The sequence below is a fragment of the Trichosurus vulpecula genome, chromosome 4 (genome assembly GCF_011100635.1).
Source record: "Trichosurus vulpecula isolate mTriVul1 chromosome 4, mTriVul1.pri, whole genome shotgun sequence".
In the NCBI taxonomy this organism is placed as follows: Eukaryota; Metazoa; Chordata; class Mammalia; order Diprotodontia; family Phalangeridae; genus Trichosurus; species Trichosurus vulpecula.
The window spans coordinates 253403645-253426338 of NC_050576.1; the positions used below are offsets into that span (position 1 = coordinate 253403645).

At 40.5% G+C, this 22694-nt stretch overlaps 1 protein-coding gene across 1 annotated transcript in view; it reads right to left on the reverse strand.

Annotated features, from left to right (window-relative positions):
- KCNMB3 (potassium calcium-activated channel subfamily M regulatory beta subunit 3) overlaps positions 1-22694 on the reverse strand; it is an 86131-nt gene that overhangs the window by 33303 nt on the left and 30134 nt on the right. The window lies entirely within an intron of this gene.

Sequence of the window (22694 nt, forward strand, 5' to 3'; positions counted from 1 at the left end):
CTCAGGGTCCTTCAGTAATTGACACCAGTGTAGCACCGCCCCCCCAAAAAAAAGTAGGGAAAGAAGGACCCAGGAAGTATTCTCCAATAAAACAAATGGCCAATATAACTCAGTGGAGATTTGGGATTCAAATTCAGGTCCCCTGGCTTCAAATCCAAGGCTCTTTCCACCACATGTCTCATACACAGTTCCTTACCCTGATGAAGCTTTTCTCAGTTCTTAAATGGCTACCAAACCTCCTTGAGCTCCTGAAAGAAGCCCTCCACAGTGCCCAACACTTCTGTCACTTGTGAGGTAGGGGGTTGCCCAAGGGGCAGACTTTCTTCCATAGGTGGGACATGACAACGATACAAGCCTGGAAACAACTCACATTAATTTAGGAATCCAGGGAGATGGGAAAGCGTTTTAGGCAGTCCGTAACCCATCAGTGATCTAGGAAAGCAATGCCAACTGCTTCCTGAGTTTCAAATTTACTTCTGCCAACTTCAGACACAGCCAGTCCCTCAGAGCTCTGAGCCAACTTCCTGATAACATTGCTCTGGAGTCTCTGGAGCCCCCTTCTGGGGATCTTGCAGTACAACAAGCAGCTCTGAGCCAGTTGGCCACCCCAACTGTATTTGGCCAGGATTAAGCAATGCCAGTGATTAGGTTCTCAGAGTGCTGGGGGCAGAGGTTGAGATCTGACTTGGAATCCCAGGGAGCATGAAGAAAAAGTCGAGTCAAGTTAGGAATCTGAGGTTCATTGGAGCAAAGAAACCCAAGGGGTCAGGATGCCAATTGTAGTCAGACAGCTTCATTATGGGTGCCTTCAAGGGCCCAGATGGAACCCACTGGGATCCCACTTCCTCCTCCTCCCATTCAGTTAGAGTGTGAGTTCCTTGAGAGCAAAGACCGTCTTTTTCTATTTGTACCCCCAGCCTTGAGACAGCTATTGGCACATGGCAAATGCTTAATAAATGCTTTTACCCTGATGCATGTGTGCATTCATTCAGTAGGCTCCCAACTGGTCTTCCTGTTTCCAGCTCCTCCCCACTCCAATCCAGCCTCCACACAGCTACCAAATCAATACATAAAAAGTACAGGTCTGAGCTCATCACTTCCCTGGCCAAGAAGTTTCTGTAGCTGTCTGGTGTTGCCTCTAGGATAAAATCTGAACTCCTCTGTGTGTCACTGAGTGCCCTGAACAGCTTGGCTCCAACTTAGCTTTCCAAATTCACACTATCTCCTCTCATACATTATACACTCCCACCAGACTCATCAACTTACCATTCCACATACATAACACTCCCTCTCTCCTGCCTCCATGCCTTGGTCTGCCAAGCTTTGAAGACCCTCTCCTCCTAACCTGTACCTCATGGAGTCCCTATCTCTCTTCAAGGTTCAATCCAAGTGCTACCTCCTACTAAATGAAGCCCATCTTTATCTCCCCAGCTGTTAATGTCCTATCTTGAAATTATCTTGTATTTATTTTGTCTATATTCTGTATTTATCTAGCTATTAACATGTTGTTCCTACTGCTGGTCCCCAGTAGACTGTAAGCTCATTAAGTGTAATGGCTATCAGCCATTACAAAGGCTGTTTGGTCAAAAAAAAAATGGCTGGTTTTTGTCTTTTATCCTGGAATGGTGCCTGGCACATAGTAAACACTCTTTTATAGTATTTTATTTTTTCCAATTATATGTAAAAACAATTTTTAACATTCATTCTTAAAATTTGGAGTTGCAGATTTTCTCCCTCCCTCCATCCTCTTTCCTGAGAAGGCAAGCAATTTGACATAGACTATATATGTTCAGGCATGCAAAACATAGTTCCATATTACCTATGCTGTGAAAGAAAGCATAGACCAAAAATAAAAGTTTTAAAAGTATGCCTCAAAAAAATGCTTCAATCTGCATTCAGACTCTATCAGTTGTTTCTCTAGAGATGAATAGCATTTTTCATTATAAGTCCTTCAGAATTATTTTGGATCTGGGGCTAGCTAAGTCGTTCACAGTTGAACATCATACAATAGTGCTGTTACTGTGTACAATGTTCTCCTGGCTCTGCACACTTTACTCTGCATCAGTTCACATAAGTCTTTCCAGGTTTTTCCAAAAACCCTCCTGTTCATCATTTCTTATTGCACAATAGTATTCCAACATAACACATACCATAGCTTGTTCAGCCATTCCCCAACTGATGGGCATCCCCTAAGTTTCCAATTCTTTGCCACCACAAAGGAGCTGCTATAAATATTTTTGTACATATAAGTCCTTCTCCTTTTTAAAAAAAATATCTTTGGGATACAGGCCTAGTAGTGGTATTGCTGGGTCAAAGGGTATGCATAGTTCCAAAATGCTTTCCAGAATGGTTGGATCAGCTCACAATTCCACCAACAGCGCATTAGTGTCCCAATTTTTCCACATCCCTGACATTTGTTAGTTTCCTTTTCTGTCATATTAGCCCACCTGATAGGTGTGAAATGGTACCTCACAGTTGTTTTGATTTGCCTTTCTCTAATCAATAATGATTTAGAGCATTTTCCCCCATGACTATAGATAACTTCAATTTCTTCTTTAGAAAACTGCCTGTTCATATCCTTTGACCATCTATAAACAATTTCTAAAGGCATGCTGCATTGGATTTAACAGCGAGATTCTAAGATTTCATGAAGGAGTGAGATTAGAAGAGAAAGCAGGGTGGGCAGAGAAGAGGATAACTCAGGATTTTGCTTCAGTCACTTGTTCTGATATCACATGGGCAAAAAGAAGGGAGCTTTCTTGAAGGCATCTTCATCACCAATCATAGAAATGGGCACTGGAAGGGACTTTAGAGTCTATCTAGCCCAATGCTTTCATTTTACAGATGAGGAAACTGAGGCCCAGAGGAGGAGAAGTGACTTGCCCAAGGTCATACATGCAGCCAGGATTTGAAGGGAGATTCTTGGTTCTTGTGCCTTTCCCATTATACCACACTGTTCTTCTTCAGGCAGTGAAGACTCCACCCTAGAAAATGTGTCCCAGTGAAAAGAAACAGTAGCTCATCAGCTCCCATCACAATAACCCCCTAATGACTCAGAAAAGAATAAAGTGAATACCAAAATCAAACTTGCCTCTGGGTCAATTATCAATCATCATTTCTGGCCCCCTTCCAATTCATGGGATGTTTAATCATCCACCCTCCATTAACAGCCACTTCTGAACACTGAGAAACCGTTCTCCCATTGAGCCAATCATGTGGCATGTTTATTTACAGAGTGCACACCACTGACCCCCAAAGGCCCCACAGAGCTGTCAGCCTCATTAGCTAACTCCTCTGACTCATCAGAGCCAAAAGGACATATCACCTTACCAGGTTAAAGAAGGGGAGTCCAAAACAAACCTTCAAAACCTCCTGAGGGCCCTGTCTCCAGGTGCCAGAAGCATAGATCCATTACTCAGCCCTGGAAAAAACCTGCGTTTCCTAGCCCTGCCAACCCTCTTCAAAATCAGAGTCCGAGACTCTTCCTGAATGTCTTTAAAGGTCTTTGGGAAGATTGGGGGTAGGGCACCTCCTCTCCCTCAGGAATAATTTGAATTTTTCCTTTCAATGTCTTTTTAACTTTTGGAAACTTTAGCTTGACTGACACATGACTCCAAGTACAAAAAAAAATTAACTGATTTAGTCTTTTCTAAATTATGGGACCTGGCCAATGGCAGGCCATCCTCAGAGCCTCCATGTGCTCTGCCTGCTGCCAGCCCATGGGAAAGAGGCTGGGGAGCTTGCTTCCAGAAAGATGTGACGATATGTGATGGAAAGTGAGAGAATTGAGGAAATTAGGATTGCAAGTGGTTACTTGTGGGAAGTGAGTGAAACACACTGATTCCATCTTGTGACTCAATTCTGGAGCTAGTTTAGTTTCTATTCAATTATGGGTCTAGTTCAAATCCTGTCCTGTGAAAAAACTTTACTTAATTGTGGGCATTAGGGGAAAACCTTATAGTACTATTTGAACCGAGCCCTGTGTGACTGGGAAGCTGGACCACCTCTCTCTGCTGCTTAGAGACCCTTAACTAAAGACCTAGGTTATGCTGGCTAGACCAAAGATTGATGCAAGGAGTTTTCTCACAATTACACACCTCAAGCAACCCACATGTCTTGTCTGAAAACTAGCCCCATACTGATCAATTAGTTATCATTTCCATGTTTTTTTTTAATTTATTTATTTAACATATTTAGTTTTCAGCATTGATTTTCACAAGAGTTTGAATTACAAATTTTCTCCCCATTTCAACCCTCCCCCCCACTCCAAGATGGCATATATTCTGGTTGCCCTATTCCCCAGTCAGCCCTCCCCTCTATTATCCCACTCCCCTCCCATCCCCTTTTCCCTTCCTTTCTTGTAGGGCAAGATAAATTTGTACGCCCCATTGCCTGTGTATCTTATTTTTTAGTTGCATGCAAAAACTTTTTTTGTTTTTGAACATCTGATTTTAAAACTTTGAGTTCCAAATTCTCTCCCTTCTTCCCTTCCCACCCACCCTCCCTAAGAAGTCAAGCACTTCAACATAGGCCACATATGTATCATTATGTATAACCCTTCCACAATACTCATGTTGTGAAAGACTAACTATATTTTGCTCCTTCCCAACCCATTCCCCTTTATTGAATTTTCTCCCTTGACCCTGTCCCCTTTTGAAAGTGTTTGTTTTGGATTACCTCCACCCCCATCTGTCCTCCCTTCCATCATCCCCCCCCTTTTTTATCTTCCTTCCTCTTCTTTCCTGTGGGGTAAGATACCCAATTGGGTATGTATGGTATTCCCTCCTCAGGCCAAATCTGATGAGAGCAAGGTTCACTCATTCCCCCCTCATCTGCCCTCTCCCCTCCTCCCACAGAACTGCTTCCTCTTGCCACCTTTATGCGAGATAATCCACCCCATTCTATCTCTCCCTATCTCCCTCTCTCAGTATGTTCCTCTCATCCCTTAATTTGATTTTATTTCTTTTAGATATCTTCCCTTCATCTTCAACTCACCCTGTGTCTGCTCTCTCTCTCTCTTTTATATATATATATATATATATATATATATATATATATATATATATATACACACACATATATATACACATAGATATATACATACATACACATTCACTTATATATATATATACATAAACATATATATATGCATAATCCCTTCAGCTACCCTAATACTGAGGTCTCATGAATCATACATGTCATCTTTCCATGTAGGAATGTAAACAAAACAGTTCAACTTTAGTTGCAATTTCTGGTTTTTTAATTACCTTTTCATGCTTCTCTTGATTCTTGTGTTTGAAAGTCAAATTTTCTATTCAGTTCTGGTCTTTTCACTGAGAAAGCTTAAAAGTCCTCTATTTTATTGAAAATCCATATTTTGCCTTGGAGCATGATACTCAGTTTTGCTGGGTAGGTGATTCTAGGTTTTAATCCTAGCTCCATTGACCTCCAGAATATCGTATTCCAAGCCCTTCGATCTCTTAATGTAGAAGCTGCCAGATTTTGGGTTATTCTGATTGGGTTTCCACAATACTCAAATTGTTTCTTTCTGGCTGCTTGCAGTATTTTCTCCTTGATCTAGGAGCTCTGGAATTTGGCGACAATATTCCTAGGAGATTTCTTTTTGGGATCTATTTGAGGAGGCGATCGATGGATTCTTTCAATTTCTATTTTGCCCTGTGGCTCTAGAATATCAGGGCAGTTCTCCTTGATAATTTCTTGAAAGATGATATCTAGGCTCTTTTTTTGATCATGGCTTTCAGGTAGTCCAGTAATTTTTAAATTATCTCTCCTGGATCTATTTTCCAGGTCAGTGGTTTTTCCAATGAAATATTTCACATTGTCTTCCATTTTTTCATTCTTTTGGTTCTGTTTTATAATATCTTGATTTCTCATAAAGTCACTAGCTTCCACTTGCTCCAATCTAATTTTTAAAGTAGCATTTTCTTCAGTGGTCTTTTGGACCTCCTTTTCCATTTGGCTAATACTGCCTTTCAAGGCATTCTTCTCCTCATTGGCTTTTTGGAGCTCTTTTGCCATTTGAGTTAGTCTATTTTTTTAAGGTGTTGTTTTCTTCAGTGTATTTTTCAGTATTTTTTTGGCTCTCCTTTAGCAAGTCATTGACTTGTTTTTCATGGTTTTCTCACATCCTTCTCATTTCTCTTCCCAATTTTTCCTCTACTTCTCTAACTTGCTTTTCCAAATGCTTTTCGAGCTCTTCCATGGCCTGGGACCAGTTCATGTTTTTCTTGGAGGTTTCTGTTGTAGACTCTTTGACTTTGTTAACTTCTTCTGTCTGTATGTTTTGTTCTTCTTTGTCACCAAAGAAAGAATGCAAAGTCTGAGACTGAATCTGGGTGCATTTTCGCTGCCTGGCCATATTCCCAACCAACTAACTTGACCCTTGAGTTTTTCAGTGGGGTATGACTGCTTGTAGACTAAAGGGTTCTATGTTCCACGTTTGGGGGGGATGTGCCAGCTCTGCCACACCAGCACTGCTCCTTCCCCAAGAACCCCCAACCCGGACTGGGCTTAGATCTTCAGCAGGCTGTGTACTCCTACTCTGATCCACCATTTAATTCCTCCCACCAGGTGGGCCTGGGGCAGGAAGCAACAACAGCTGTAGCTGCCCCACCTCCGCTACCCCCGGGGGCTGGTAACCGAACCTCGAACTCCTTCCATTCCCGCAGCTTTTCCCACTAACCTTCTCCGCTGTCTTTGGTGCTTGTGGGTTGAGAAGTCTGGTAACTACCGCAGCTCACTCATTCAGGGTGGTAGGGCATATTCCGCCCCGCTCCTGGTCTGGTTGGTCTGCGCTGCTCACACTGGGCTCTGCTCCGCTCCGCTCCCAGCTCCCAGCTCCATGTGGGATAGACCTCACCCAGAGACCATCCAGGCTGTCCTGGGCTAGAGCCCTGCTTCCCTCTGCTGTTTTGTGGGTTCTGCAGTTCTAGAATTGGTTCAGAGCCATTTTTTATAGGTTTTTGGAGGGACTCGGCAGGGAGTTCACGCTGGTCCCTGCTTTCCAGCCGCCATCTTGGCTCCACCCCCTCCATGTTCCTTTGATTGTTTACAGACACTGGGGGAAGGGTAATGGGACACTTCTTTTTCTGAATTCAGGGAACTGCACCTGTTTGCTCTCCCCCTCCCAACTTGGAGGGAACCATCTCCAATCATCCTCATCTATATCTGGCCACTGGACCCAGATGGCTCCAGAGGAGAAAGTGAGGCTGGTGACCTTGCACAGCCCTGCCTCACTTAAATCCAATTCACTTGCAAGCCATGGCACCACCTCTCTCGTTTTGTGGTCTTCTTCGAGAATGAAGGACAGACAACAACAACTTGGAAAGTCCCTAATCTTTCCTCCAATTAGAAATCTGATGAACTAATGTTGCACTGTTTCCCTTTGATTAATTGGCCTTATTTAATTGATTGTTTTTTAATGTACAAAGTCTATCTCCTTCTGTATTCAGGGTCTAGCTCGAAGCTGAGGAAGGGACCTAGTCCCAATATGTTAGGCAATTGGCATCCATTGCTTAATAAACTGATAGGTTCAGAAGATCGAACCTTTGTTTCCTCAGTCATTTCATCTTTAACCTGCCACAAAAGGTTCTTCTCCCATATTTGGAGTGTGTACAAGGATCCTGATTGTGTCCAGTCTCCTTGCCACATGAAGGAGAGCAGTCTTTGAATTGGTGGTTCACCCAAAAGGCTCTCACAAGCCATGATGTTTTCTCTTTCCTAGCTGCCTGGAATGTTCCAGCAAAGAGTAAGCCTTTCAGTGGAGAGAGTGGCTTACTACCACATGGCCCACAAGTGTTCAGTCTTGCTGTTACTTCTCTCTCTACTGTGTCAATTCTTTTGCTTCTAGGTGAAGGAGATTGGGGGTGACTACTACAACCTTGGTGAGCTTGGAGAGGCCAGGAAGAGCAAATGCCGGAAATCTGGTAGCTGGAGTCTTGCCAAAATTTGCCAGAGGCTTAGCACAGGTAGGGAAGTAGCAGAGGCCCTGAAAAGTGACCTTTCTCAACTTTCTTCTACCCACTGGGAGCTGAAACAGAGAAACATCCAGTAGCTGTGCTGCATTCGGAAGTGAACTTCATCAGACAAATGTTCTGTATAAACTGTCTTAAGTTTGAGACCATCCTCCCTATTGGCTGAGGTGGTACAGGGGAGCGTACTGTTTGTACTTTTGTACTCACCATATTTTCTCAGTAAATCTCATATTGTACAAGCTAATTGATATTAATTGGCTAAATGATGCTAATAACTGGAGGGTTTTGATGATTTAAGGGCAATAATATCACTGATAATTGATGCTGGGGGAAACATACTGAAATGGGGGCTTGATATGACAGCTTTAGATAATCATGCCCAACCCCCTTAGAGGTACCCCTAGAACTCTGAGGGGGGAGATGCAGCTGTGCTCTTCAGGGGGAGTGTGAAAAGGCAACACTTTCATACCTTAATGGATTTGTGATGTCATTGATGGAAGTACTCCCTCCAACAGTACTCATAGCAGTCCATGTTCTACAGCTCTTGTCTATATCTTCCTGTAAATCTCCTATCAAGGGTCCAGCCAATACCCTGGGGGCTTTCTTTATATCTCTGAATAGCATGCATACTATCTGTTATTTGTCTCTTGCCCTCACCCCAGGTCTGTCCATCTTTTGGCGGGGGAGGTCCAGGCATTTTTCTGATGACATCGTTTACTTACACTGATTGCCTTCTCCAATTCCTTGTTTGTAATGTTTGCCACCTACTTACACCCACCATGCCCATCTGTGCTGCCCTTTGGCCAACCCTCTGTTTCATGGCATTGGAGAGAGTAGTGTTCCATGACTCAGAACTATACCACATCATCAGAAAAATACAGGGATGAAAAAAATGAGTGTTTCAGAGAGAACCTTGGGGTCATGAAAAGAACTGTATCAATTCCTAATGTCAAGAAATCAAAAATATGGACACTAAGGCTATAGCCTTATACCTTTAGTGTTCTGTACTGGCCTTCCACTGGAACAAGACCTCATGCCACTGAATTAGAGACCCAAGAAGAACTTAGAACAGACCATCCCCTCCCAATCATACATCCCACCATCATCTGCCTCAGACCAGCCTGTGACCAAGGGCAGGTCACTTAAGTCCTCTGTAAAATGAGGGGAAGGGGTGGACTCAATGATCTCCGAAGTCCTTTCTTGTTTTAGATCTACAATCCTATGACCCTGAGTGAGTCACTCACATATGTGGGCCTCAGTTCTCTCATCCTTAAAATGAAGAAGTTGGATTCAACGACCTTTAAGGTCTCTTAAAGCTCTAAATCTATTGTGAAAGATTGTGATCCCAGAACTCCTGGTGTATCCTGAGAGCACAATGTCTACCCTGTTACAGTGGAACAAGCACTGCTTCTAGATTGAGAGGACCTAGGTTCAAATCTTGCCTCTGACACTAGCAAGATTACAGGATTGTAACAAGATTGTAATCTTGGACAAGATGCTTAAATTCTGTGGGCCTCAGTTTCCTCATCTGTAGAATGAGGAAGGTGGAAAAGATGGCATTTGTGTGGATTTCCAATCCTGTTGTAAGTCTACTATGTTATGATCTGTCAAAAAGGCACTTCCTAGCAGCTGTGGTGCCAGCAGGCCAATGGTTATTTTAAACCAAGAAAATTTCCTTAGCAACACAGGCCCCATTTGTAGCTGCATCTACAAGATTGAAAATAAATCTAGCAGGTGCACTGAAGGGCCCTCCAGCCTCAAAGGCTTCAATTCAATGGGCCAGAACTGGAAAGTCAGCACTCTGTTCCTGGCCGGCTGTAGCAGCCGGCAGCCGACAAACAGCCTGATTTCAGCCTCCGTGAATCCTACCATATGCCTCCGCTGGTCAGGCTTGTCTGAGCTCTTTCTCATGGAAGCCTGACTTTCTGGACAAGAAGAGTTGGTTACACTGCTGAAAACCAGAAATCTATTCTGATGGAAGTATTCTTCTCAGCCGAAGGATGAGTGGATAAAGCTTGGGGCCTGGAGTCAGGAAGACCTGTGCTGAAGTCTAGCTTCAGACACTTACTAGCTGTGTGACCCTGGGCAAGCTATCTAACCTCTGTCTGCCTCAGTTTTCCCAACTCTAAAATAGGAATCATAATAATAAGTACCTCCCAGGGCTGCTGTGAAGAAAATGACATGATGTTTATAAAGTGCTTCTTAGTACAGAGCACTTAACAAATACTTATTCTCTTCCCTTCTGGAAGTAGAACAAAGCTCGTGGGACCAGGGATAACTGGCAAAAAGAAGAATTCCAAGGCTTGAGGACAATGGTCCTCTCACATACCTGAGCTTCCCTTCTTTAAAACCACTGTTTGTCACCAGTTCAGAGCCCTCCCTATACACTGACTTTTGTGGATCTCATTCCTTTATCTCAAGAAGGCTCTTTAGAAGAAAGCTAATACAAGATGAAGAGAAGCTTCCTGGGGTGAGGGGGGCCTTCTAACAGGCTTGCAGACATGCTGCTGACCTTGGAGATCCTATAGGCAAGGAGAGATCAGAAGATGAAGGGATTCCAGATCTAGAGCTGGGGACCTCAGCTGCCATCTAGTCCAGCACTCTTCATGAATAACCAGTCACCAAGAAAGATTAAACCACTCACCCAAGGTCATACAGCTAGATAGAGAGACAGAGACACAAGGACATGTAGAGAAAGAATGCAACAAAGACTTTTTTAAGCACTTAATAACCAGGCACTGGGATAAGTAGTACAGATGAAAATATAAGCAAGTAAGATAGTACCTTAAAAAGTACTTACATACAAAGTACTTACATACATCAAAGAACTTATATTCTTTTTTTAATTAAGATTTTTTTATTTTTAGTTTACAACACTCAGTTCCCTACATGATTTTGAGGTCCAGATTTTCTTCCCCTTCTCTTCCCTCCCCAAGATGGCATGGAAACCAATATGTCTTCTATATATAACTTCACATTAAACTTATTTACACAATAGTCAAGTTGTAAAGAAGAATTACGACCAATGGAATGAATCATGAGAAAGAAGAAACAAAAACAAAAGAGAAAATAAGACAAAAGAAAAAAAAAAGGAGAGCAAATAGTTTGCCTCAATCTGCATTCAGACTCCATAGTTCATTCTCTGCATGTAGATAGCTCTCTCCATCATGAGTCCTTTGGAGTTGTCTTTAAACCTTGTATTGCTGAGGACAGCCAAATATATCAAAGTTAGTCATCACAGAATCAATGTATCTGTGGTTGTGTATAATGTTCTCCTGGTTCTGCTCCACTCACTCAGCATTATATCATGTAGATTTTTCCAGGTTATTATGAATTCCGTATCTTCCCCATTTCTTATAGCACAATAGTATTCCATTACATTCATATACCACAACTCGTTCAGTCATTCCCCAATTGATGGGCATTCCTTTGATTTCCAATTCTTCGCTACCACAAAAAGAGCCGCTATAAATGTTTTTGTACATATGGGTCCCTTTCCCATTTGTGTGATTTCTTTGGGATACAGCCCTAGAAGTGGTATTGCTGGGTCAAAGGGTATGCACATTTTTATAGCCCTTTGGGTATAGTCCCAAATTGCTCTCCAGATGGGATCAGTTCACAACTCTACAAGCAATGTAACAGTGTTCCAATTTTCCCACATCCTCTCCAGCATTTATCATTTTCCTGTTTCGTCATGTTAGCCAATCTGACAGGAGAGATGTGGTACCTAAGAGTTGTTTTGATTTGCATTTCTCCCGTCAGTAGTGATTTAGAGCATTTATTCATATGCCTATAGATATCTTTAATTTCTTCCTCTGAAAACTGCCTGTTCATATTCTTTGACCATTTCTCAATTGAATGACTTGTATTCCTATAAATTTGACTCAGTTCCCTGTATATTTTAGAAATGAAGCCTTTATCAGAGAAACTAGTTGTAAAGATTTTCTCCCAACTTTCTGCTTCCCTTCTAATCTTTGTTGCATTGGCTTTGTTTATACAAAAACTTTTCAATTTAACATAATCAAAATTATCCATTTTGTATTTTGTAATGCTCTCTATCTCTTGTTGTGTCATAAATTCTTTCCTTTCCCATAATTCTGATAGGTAAACTATTCCTTGCTCTCCTAAACTGCTTATAGTATCAGCCTTTATTCCTAAATCATGAACCCATTTTGACTTTATTTTGGTATACAGTGTAAGATATTGGACTATGCCCAGTTTCTGCCCTACCATTTTCCAATTTTCCCAGCAATTTTTGTGAAATAGTGAATTCTTAGCCCAGAAGCTGGATTCTTTGGGTTTATCAAAGAGTAGATTGCTATAGTTGTTGACTACTGCGTCTTGTGTACCTAACCTATTCCACTGATCCACCACTCTGTTTCTTAGCCAGTACCAAGTAGTTTTGATGACTGCTGCTTTATAGTACAGTTTAATATCTGGTATGGCTAGGCCACCTTCCCTAGCATTTCTTTTCATTAATTCCCTAGATATTCTGGACCTCTTGTTCTTCCAGATGAATTTTGTTATCATTTTATCCAACTCTGTAAAATAATTTTTGGTAGTTTGATTGGTATGGCGCTGAATAAGTAAATTAATTTAGGTAAAATTGTCATTTTTATTATATTAACTCAGCCTAATCATGAGCAACTGATGTTTTTCCATTTATTTAGATCTGACTTTATTTGTGCAAAAAGTGTTTCGTAATTATGTTCATATAGGCCCTGGGCTTGTCTTGGCAAGCAGACTCCCAAATATTTTATAGTGTCTACAGTAACTTTAAATGGAATTTCTCTTTCTATCTCTTGCTGTTGGGCTTTGTTAGTAATGTATAGGAATGCCGAGGATTTATGTGAGTTTATTTTATATCCTGCAGCTTTGCTAAAGTTGTTTATTATTTCAAGTAGTTTTTTACTTGATTCTCTAAGATTCTCTAAGTAAATCATCATATCATCTGCAAAAAGTGATAATTTAGTTTCATCTATGCCTATTCTAATTCCTACTTTTTCTTCTCTTATTGCTACAGCTAACATTTCTAGTACCAAATTGACTAACAGGGGTGATAATGGACATCCTTGTTTCACCCCTGATCTTATTGGGAATGCATCTGGCTTATCCTCATTACCAATAATGCTTGTTGATGGTTTTAGGTAGATGCTATTTATAATTTAAATGAGGGCTCCACTTACTCCTATGCTTTCTAGTGTTTTTAATAGGAATGGGTGTTGTATTTTGTCAAAGGCTTTTTCTGCATCTATTGAGATGATCATATGGTTTCTGCTAGTTTTGTGGTTGATATGATCAATTATGCTGATAGTTTTCCTAATATTGAACCAGCCTTGCATTCCTGGAATAAATCCTACCTGGTCATACCGTATTATTCTCCTGATAATTTGCTGCAATCTTTTTGCTAATGTTTTATTTAAAATTTTTGTATCAATATTCATTAGGGAAATTGGTCTATAATTTTCTTTCTCTGTTTTGACTCTTTCTGGTTTAGGTATTAGTACCATATTTGTGTCATAAAAAGAATTTGGTAGGACTCCTTCTTCACCTATTTTCCCGAATAGTCTGTAAAGTATAGGAATTAATTGTTCTTTAAATGTTTGATAGAATTCACATGTAAAACCATCTGGCCCTGGAGATTTTTTCCTAGGGAGTTCATTGATGGCTTGCTCAATTTCTTTTTCTGAGATGAGCTTATTTAGGAATTTTACTTCCTCTTCTGTTAACCTGGGCAATTTATATTTTTGTAAATATTCATCCATTTCTCTAAGGTTGTCAAATTTATGGGCATACAATTGGGCAAAATAATTCCTAATTATTGTTTTAATTTCCTCTTCACTGGAGGTGAATTCACCCTTTTCATTTTTGATACTGGTAATTTGGTTTTCTTCTTTTTTTAATCAAATTGACCAAAGGTTTATCAATTTTATTGTTTTTTTCATAAAACCAGCTCTTGGTTTTATTTATTAATTTAACAGTTTTCTTGATTTCAATTTTATTAATCTCTCCTTTGATTTTCAGTATTTCTAATTTGGTATTTAATTGGGGACTTTCAATTTGTTCTTTTTCTAGTTTTTTTCAGTTGCATGCCCAATTCATTGATCTCCTTTTTCTCTATTTTATTCATGTCAGCATTTAGTGATATAAAACTTCCCCTAAGAACTGCTTTTGCTGCATCCCAAAAGTATTGGTATGTTGTCTCATTATTGTCATTCTCTTGAATGAAGTTATTAATTGTTTCTATGATTTGTTCTTTGGCCCACTCATTCTTTAGAATTAGATTTAGTTTCCAAGTAATTTTTAGTTTGTTTTTCCATTGTTCTTTATTACAAATAATTTTTATTGCATCATGATCTGAAAAGGATGCTTTGACTACTTCTGCACTGGATTGTGAGGTTCTTATGCCCTGGTATATGGTCAGTTTTTGAGTATGTGCCATGTACCGCTGAGAACAAAAGTATATTCCTTTTTATCCCCATTCATTTTTCTCCAGAGGTCTATTATATCTGCCTTTTCTAAAATTCTACTCACCTCCTTAACTTCTTTTTTATTTATTTTGAGGTTAGATTTATCAAGTTCAGAGAGGGGGAGGTTGAGGTCTCCCTCTATTATAATTTTGCTGTCTATTTCTTCTTGTTACTCCCTTAACTTCTCCTCTAAGAAGTTGTGTGTTATACCACTTGGTGCATATATGTTAAATAATGATATTGCTTCATTGTTTATGGTGCCTTTTAGCAGGATGTAGTGTCCTTCCTTATCTCTTTTAATTTGATCTATCTTTGCTTTTGCTTTGTCTGAGATTAGGATTGCTACTCCTGCTTTTTTTACTTTAGCTGTAGTGCAACATATTTTACTCCAGCCTTTTACCTTTACCTTGTGTGTATCCCCCTGTTTCAAATGTGGTTCTTGTAAACAGCATATTGTAGGACTATGGTTTTTAATCCATTCTGTTATCCGCTTCCGTTTTATGGGAGAGTTTATCCCATTCACATTCAGTTATGATTAGTATCTGTGTCTTTTTCTCCATCCTATTTCACCCTTGTTTATGCTTTTATTTCTCCCTTCTCCCTTCCACTCCTCAACAGAGTTTTGCTTTTGACCGCCACCTTCCTCTGTTGATTGATTCCCCTCCCTTATCTTACCTTTTTCCCCTTGCTACTTCTTCCCTCCCTTCTGACCACCCCCCTCCCTTTTCTTTCCCCTTTCCCCTCCTACTGACTGTAGGACAAGTTTGATTTCTATACTTATCAGGGTATGTTATTCCCTTCTTGAACCAAATCCAATGAGAGTAAAGCTCAAATACTGTTCTTCTCCCTCCCTTCTTTCCCTCTACTATAATGTTTTTGTGCCTCTTCATGTGATATAATTTACCATTTTCTACTACCTCCTTGCCTCTTTTCCTAGAACCATCCCTTTATATCTCTTAATTATATTTTTTATCATTGTATCAGTTATTTTATACTGACACCCACAGTCTATGTATATCCCTTTCAACTGTCATAATAACTGTACTATTCTCAAGATTGACATAGGTATAAAACATATATAAAACAAAATAATCCTATATAGGGATGTAATTAATTTGCCTTATTGATTAACTAGGGGTTCCCCCCCCCGTTTACCTTTTTATGTCTCTCTTGAGTTTTGTATTTGAAGATCAAATTTTCCATTGAGCTCTGGCCTTTTCATCAGGAACGTCTGGAATTCCTTTATTTCATTGAATGTCCATCTCCTTGCCTGGCAAATTATGCTCAGTTTTGCTGGGTAGTTGATCCTTGGTTGTAGTTCAAGCTCCTTTGCCTTTCAGAATGTCATATTCCATTTTCTCCTGTCATTTAATATAGAAGCTGAAAGATCCTGTGTGATCCTGGCTGCAGTTCCACGATATTTGAGTTTTCTTTCTAGTTGCTTGCAGTATTTTCTCTTTGATCTGGTAGTTCTGGAATTTGGCTGTAATATTTCTTGGAGTTTTCAATTTGGGATCTCTTTCAGGGTGTGATGGGTGGATTTTTTCAATGATGATTTTACCCTCTGGTTCTAGAACCTTGGGGCAGTTTTCCTTAAGGATTTCTTGGAAGATACTGCCCAGACTCTTTTTTCTATCATGGCTTTCAGGTAGACCAATAATTCTTAGATTGTCTCTCCTGGATCTGTTTTCCAGGTCAGTTGTTTTTCCAATCAGATATTTCACGTTTTCTTCTATTTTTTCATTCTTTAGATTTTGTTTGACTGATTCTTGATGTCTCATAGAGTCATTCGCTTCTACTTGCCCAATTCTAATTTTTAATGTAATGCTTTCTTCCTTTAGCTTCTCTATCTCATTTTCCATTTGGTTGATTTTACTTTTCAATGAGACATTTTCTCCATTTATATTCTGATTCTCCTTAACCATTTCAATGATTTTGCTTTTTATAAATTTTTTTTCACCAGTGAATTTTTTTCCATTTTTTCTATTTTTTCTTTTACCTCCATAATTTGGTTTTTAAAGTCCTCCTTGAGTTCTTCCAGAAATGCTTTTTGGTCTGGAGACCAGTTCACTTTCCCTTTTGAGGTTTCAGATGTGGGTGTAGTGTCCATGCTGTCCTCTTCTGAATTGGTATTTTGATCTTCCCTGTCTCCATAATACGAATTGATGGTCTTTGAAAGCTTCTTAGTGTTCTTTTTCATGGTGTTTTTTTTCTCCTGGTTTCTAAAGTGGATCTCTGCTTCTGGGGTCCAGGGGGCTCTGTCCCAAGTTTCTTGTGTTGGGATCTAGCTTTATGTGCTATGACCTCTGGCTTTGTGAGGTGTGGGGGAAGGGTGGTCTGGCTGCTGGGAATCTCCTCTTCCCCAGGACTGCTCTACAGCATGAGTGCTCTCAGCTGTTGTCTGCTGCCACTTCCCCTCACTGTGCAAAGCCACATCTGAGGTCCTGACATTGATGTTTATTAGCTCCACCCCCCGGGGCTCAGTTACTTTCATTGCTCTGCTGAGATGAGGGCTGCTGGGACACCTCTCTTCCTGCACTAGTCTCCTTCTGCCACCACAAGAACTTCTGTCACTACTGTAGCCCCCTTCTGGCTCCTCTGTTCTTCCTGAGGTAGTATTCTCTGGGTTTATTCAAGGGAGGGATGAGAGCCGTTTTACATGGCCATCGTAGCTCCTGGAAGTTCAAGAAGGCAAGTTTCAAACCCTTAGACTGTGGGTTGGAGGCCTCCAGGCTAGCTGCTCCCACAGGCTCTGTGTTGGTGTCTCCCATAGCTCCAACAGACTCCCATCCTGGGCTGAGAGGCCTGGAGCTTGATCATGGCTGTAGCCAGTACTTCCACTCTGGGCCTGTTCCTGCTCCAGTGTTTTGCTCTCCCAGCACTCTCCCAGACCAGCGCATTGGCTGGATTCCTCTGCTGTTCCCAGTAGGTTTGGTCTGGTGCCTTGTGTGTGCCCTGCGCTCCTGCCCTTCTCAGTCTACTAGTAGCTTCTAACTCTCTCAAATTTGCTCAGATTCACTTTTTTAGATGTATCTGACAGAATTTGTGAGAGAGCTCCAGTAGTTCCTTCTTTTCACTGTGCCATCTTGGCTCCGCCCCACCAGAACTTACATTCTTATGGGGCATCAGAAAAATAGAGGCAGTACAGAGGGGAGAGGGAGTTGGAATCCAGAAACAGACCAGATAAGAGTAAGGTGAAACATGTCTGGGGCCCTTCCTAAGGTTCCAGGGAGGGAATTCATTCATGAAAGGAGAAAGGCCCAGGACTGAGGATTCCCAGAGTGTTGACGCAACAAGAGAAATGATGGAAGTGGAGTCCCAGAAGAATACAGGCCTTCTGATCCCCAATCAGCACCCCTTTCACACACCTCATTTCTGATGCTGAATCATTAGTGAATTTATCCAAAAGACTCATGATAGAAAATACCATCCACATCCAGAGAAAGAACAATGGAGTCTGAGTGCACAGCAAAGCAGATTATTTTCTCTTTCTTTGTTATTTTTTTTGTTTTTTCTTTCTCATGGTTTTCCCTTTTGATCTAATTCTTCTTTCATAATATGACTGATATGGAAATATATTTAATATAATTGGACATGTGTCAGACTGCATGCCATCTTGGGGAGGGGGGAGTGGAGGGGGTAAAGAAGTTTAGAACTCAAAATCTTATAAAAGCAAATGCTGAAAACTAAAAATTCATTTTTTTTTAAAAAGAAGAGTCCATTATTCCACAATATCTATTTTTTGGCCTAGAAGGCAGAAAATGTTCCTAATGAGTTATTAAAATGTCAATTGCAAAAAGGGGTTTGGGGCTTATGTTAATTCATGCCCAAGGCTTGTCCCTGTTGTTCCAGCTGCAGAGGCTAAGTCTCAAAATACTGCAAAGGAACCCTAGCAAAGACTTGGTGGGATACACAGAGCCCTCCTGCTTTAGCTATCCTAGCACCCCTAAGCTGAGAACATAGCAGGAATTCAAGGTTACTTGGAGATTTTCCTTTCTGATTTGTTTTATTTTGATTTAGCTCAACTGTGGAAACAAACGTGGAACTATAGCACTAAAAGCCATAAAAGGCATAAACCTAACATTCTGACACAGGTGTAACTAGGGTGTGGTGACTAGATCTTTTTCCCAGGGCACAATGATAACACTTGTTTTTCAGCAGCATAAAAACAACAAAGCTTACCACTTAGCTGGCATGAATAATTACTTAAATTAGGAAGCTACTAGATGGTAGGCTAAGATGAGTACCTTCCAAACCTGTTTATCAACTCATGTTCAATAGCCTTGCGTCAATGACCCAGGATCTTTATCTTGCCTTTGTGTGAAGGGTGCCACCCTCACCCCCACTCCCTACACATACACACCTCCACTACTACTTAACTGAGGATGCATTTCATGATGCTGGCCCTAAGCAGAATTTGTGATATTTGGCCTGAGCACATAAATTCCTTGGAACAGCCTTGTATTTTAGAGAAAATATGAGGAATTTATTGATTGATAAATTAATTGATGAATTAATAAATTGGTAGGCATTTATTAAGCACTCAGTGCTAGGTGCTGTACCAAGTGCTGAAGATACAAAGACAAAATTGAGATAATCCCTTCCCTCAAAGAGCTCATATTATAAAATGCCTCTAGGTGGCGCTCTGGAGTCAGATAAGAAGGGAGGGAGGAGCCACATTGCAGGTTTCAGAGAGAATGAGAGGAAAAGACTGTTGTTTGTACTTCGTTCTCGAAGAGGACTTTGACATCAGGAAGGTGATGCCATGTCTTACAAGTGAGTGAGGGAGGGCTGTGCAAAATCACCAGCCTCACTCTCTTCTCGAGAGCCATCTAGGCCCACTGGCCAGACATATATCAGGACGACTGGAGATGGCCCCTGAGAGGAAAAGAAGTGGAGGCACCAAGGTCCTTTCATAATTTAGCTAAGAAGGGAAAGACAGATCTAGAATCTACTTATTTTTTTTATTTTAGGATGGCAGAATACACTCAAGCACATGTGTATAGACAAAAAGGAAAAAACTAGTAGACAAGGAGAGTTTCAAGGTTAACAAGAAAGCGGGGATGATAAAGAAAGCACCCCACCATTCAACTGAACTGCTCTCTCCAAAGTTAGCAGGGGTCTCAAAATGCCAAATGTCTAGCTTTTCAGTCTTCATCCTCCTTGATGTGTCTGCATCACTGGACACTGTTAACCCTCCTGCACAGTCTCTCCTCTCTGGGTTTTCATGACTCTCCAGTCTCTTAGCCACCCTTCTGCCTCTCACATCACCCTACAGTCTCCTTTTCTGGATCTGGATGTAGGTCATACCTACTAAACATAGGTGTCCTCCTCCCAAGGTTCTTTACTGCATCCTCATCTCTTTTCTCTCTATACTCTCACTTGGCTATCTAGTTAGATACCATGGGTTCACTCTGATGCTGATCATTTTCCAGATCTATATCTTGGACCTTAATCCCTCTCTTATCCTCCAGTCCCATATCACCAACTGCCTTTTGGATATTTTACTTGGATAGACCATAGGCATTTAAACATTGAAATCCTGTGGCAAGGGCAAGTGACAAAGCAGCAGGTATGGATACACCAGGAGCTGTAGTTACACCCTCGAAACAGGTGACCCAGGCCACAGGGTCATCTTCTCACTGAACTGAAGCAGCAGTGGGATTCAGCAGCCCCTGGGTATCTGAGCAGCTTTTTTAACAGGTGTTTTTATTTTATTTTACCAGAACACAAATACAAAATAGAGAAAAGAAACAAAAACATATAATAAACTTGAATATTGAAACTTAAATATAAAGTAAGAAAGCAAAAAGCATGTTATGTGCATAGCAGAACATAGGAGAGGATTCAAAATATGTAATGATACATTTTCATCTCAAGAAAGCCTGTATGATAAATAATACACCTTGTGTTGAGAATTGTCCATCTTTTCTTTGCTTCCTTGTGTTTTCTTTTGTTCTCTGCTGTGCACTTTTTAACTTTGCTCTTTTTTCCCCTCCCCCACCCCCTAGAAGGCTACAATATAATTTAGATATGTTTCACAATATATACATACACATACATATACATACTTATACATATATACATGCATCTATAGACATATACTTTCCCAAACATACTCCACTCCTGATCCTTGTTTTTATGTTTGTACATATCTTTTGTTTCCTATCCCTCCTGCCTCCTCTACTTTACTTACCTGCTACATCACCCTCCTATTACTTGCCTACCCCTCTCCTCCACTAACCACCCCTGCCCTCCTATTACTTGCCTTCCCCCCTCTAAGGATCCCTCCCATATCCTCCCATTCCCATTAATTTAAACACCGTTTACTTATTCTCTCATTCTCCCCTCTAAAAATCTTTCCCTTATCCTAATCCTTCCCTTCTCCTCTCCCCCCTGACTATACCCCTGCCAATTTATTTCTTCTAAATTTAGAAGACTTTTATACTCTTCTAAATATATATGTATTGCTCCCTCTTAAACCCATTCCTGATGAGAGTAGGTTACCAGAACTACCAGTCTCCTCCCCCATCTAAATCCTCTGTATCCTTTCTTCCTCTTGCACCTCTTTTGTATAAAATGGTTACTCTTTTTTAGCTATTTCTAAATGGTTTTACTTTTTAAATTCGTATCATAGTCAGGTTTATCCCCCTCTTTCTTATGAGCTCAACAATTATTAATAAGAATCTTAGACATACATTTTACATTTTATGTTATGTAAAAGTTAATCCTTATGAATCCCTTATAGTCAGTCTTTGGTATGTACCTTATGTTTCTCTTGGTTCTTGTATGTCAAATCTTCTATCAAGTAGAGGATTTTTTAACAAAGTCTTGAAAGTCTGAGGGTTTGTCAAATGTCCATTTTTTTTCATTCAAGATAACACTGAAATTTGAAGGGTATATTTTTGGCCAAAGCCCCAGGTCTTTTGCTCTTCAATAAATTGTGTTCTAAGACCTGTGATCCTTTAATGTCTCCGCTACTAGGTCTTGTGTAATTCTAATTGTGGCACCATCATATTTAAATTGTTTTAATCTTGATGCTTTTAATATTTTATCCTTGAGCTGGGGGTTTCAGAATTTGACTATGATATTCCTATGAGTTTTCCTCATAGGATCTCTTTGAAGTGGTGTTCGATGGATTTTCTCTATTTCTACTTCCCTGCCTTGGTCTAATGCTTCAGGACAATTTTCTTTAATTATTTCTTTTATTATTGTGTCAAGATTCTTTTTTTGATCATAACTTTCAGTTACTTTGATTATTTTTATATTTTCTCCTCTTGATCTATTCTCCAAATCTGTTGTTTTTTTATAAGATGTTTCACTTTCTCTTCTATTTTTTCCTTATTCATGTTTTGTTTAATTATTTCTTGATCTCTTATAATTTCACTTGCCTCACTTTGCCCAATTCTAATTTTCAAGGTGTCATTTTCCTCCTTGAGATTCTGGATCTCCTTTTCTAATTGGTCAATTTTCCTTTCATAACCTTTTTTGTTTTTCTTGGATTTTTTTTTTAGTTTTTCCTCCATCTCTGTCATTTGATTTTTAAAGTCTTTTTTAAGATCTTCTATAAATTACTTTTGGGCAAGTGACCATTTGACATTGCTCTTTGGGGGTTTCTTTACTTCAATATCCTCCTCTGAAGATGAACCCCGGTCATCTCTATTTCCGTAATAGGTTTCTGTGGTTGGACTCTTTCTCCTTTGCCTGTGCATATTTTTTTTGTGGGAATAACTTGATTTTTGTAATCACCTCTAGCCCTGGGGTATAGGAAATGGTGCCTCTTGCCCCAGATCTTCAATTCTCCTCTCTAGCCTGGAACCAAAGCCAAACCTCCAACCTCTGGTAAGTGCCCACAGCCAGGGGCTTTCTGCCCCACTGCTTCTGCACTCACTGGCATGTGCTGGTTCCTTCTTGCTCCCATTGCTCTTCGAAGCACAGCTGGGTCTGGCATTCCTCATCAGCAGAGGTTCCCTCAATCTTCCTGGGCTCAAACGCATGACTCCCCTCACTATCCTGGGGTGAAAAGTTCCAGGGGCTGGGGCTGAGGCCTCTCAGACCAACTAACCCCAGGCCTTGCCACTAGTTGTTTAAGCAGCTTGCCGCTTGTTGTTAAAACGGAACCAAGCCTGTTTACTCCTTGCAGGAACCAAACCTGGTACTGGGATTTTTCTTCAGATCTTCTGAAACTGTCCCAGGATGATCCTGGTTGTACCCCTGTTCTTCTTTGTCT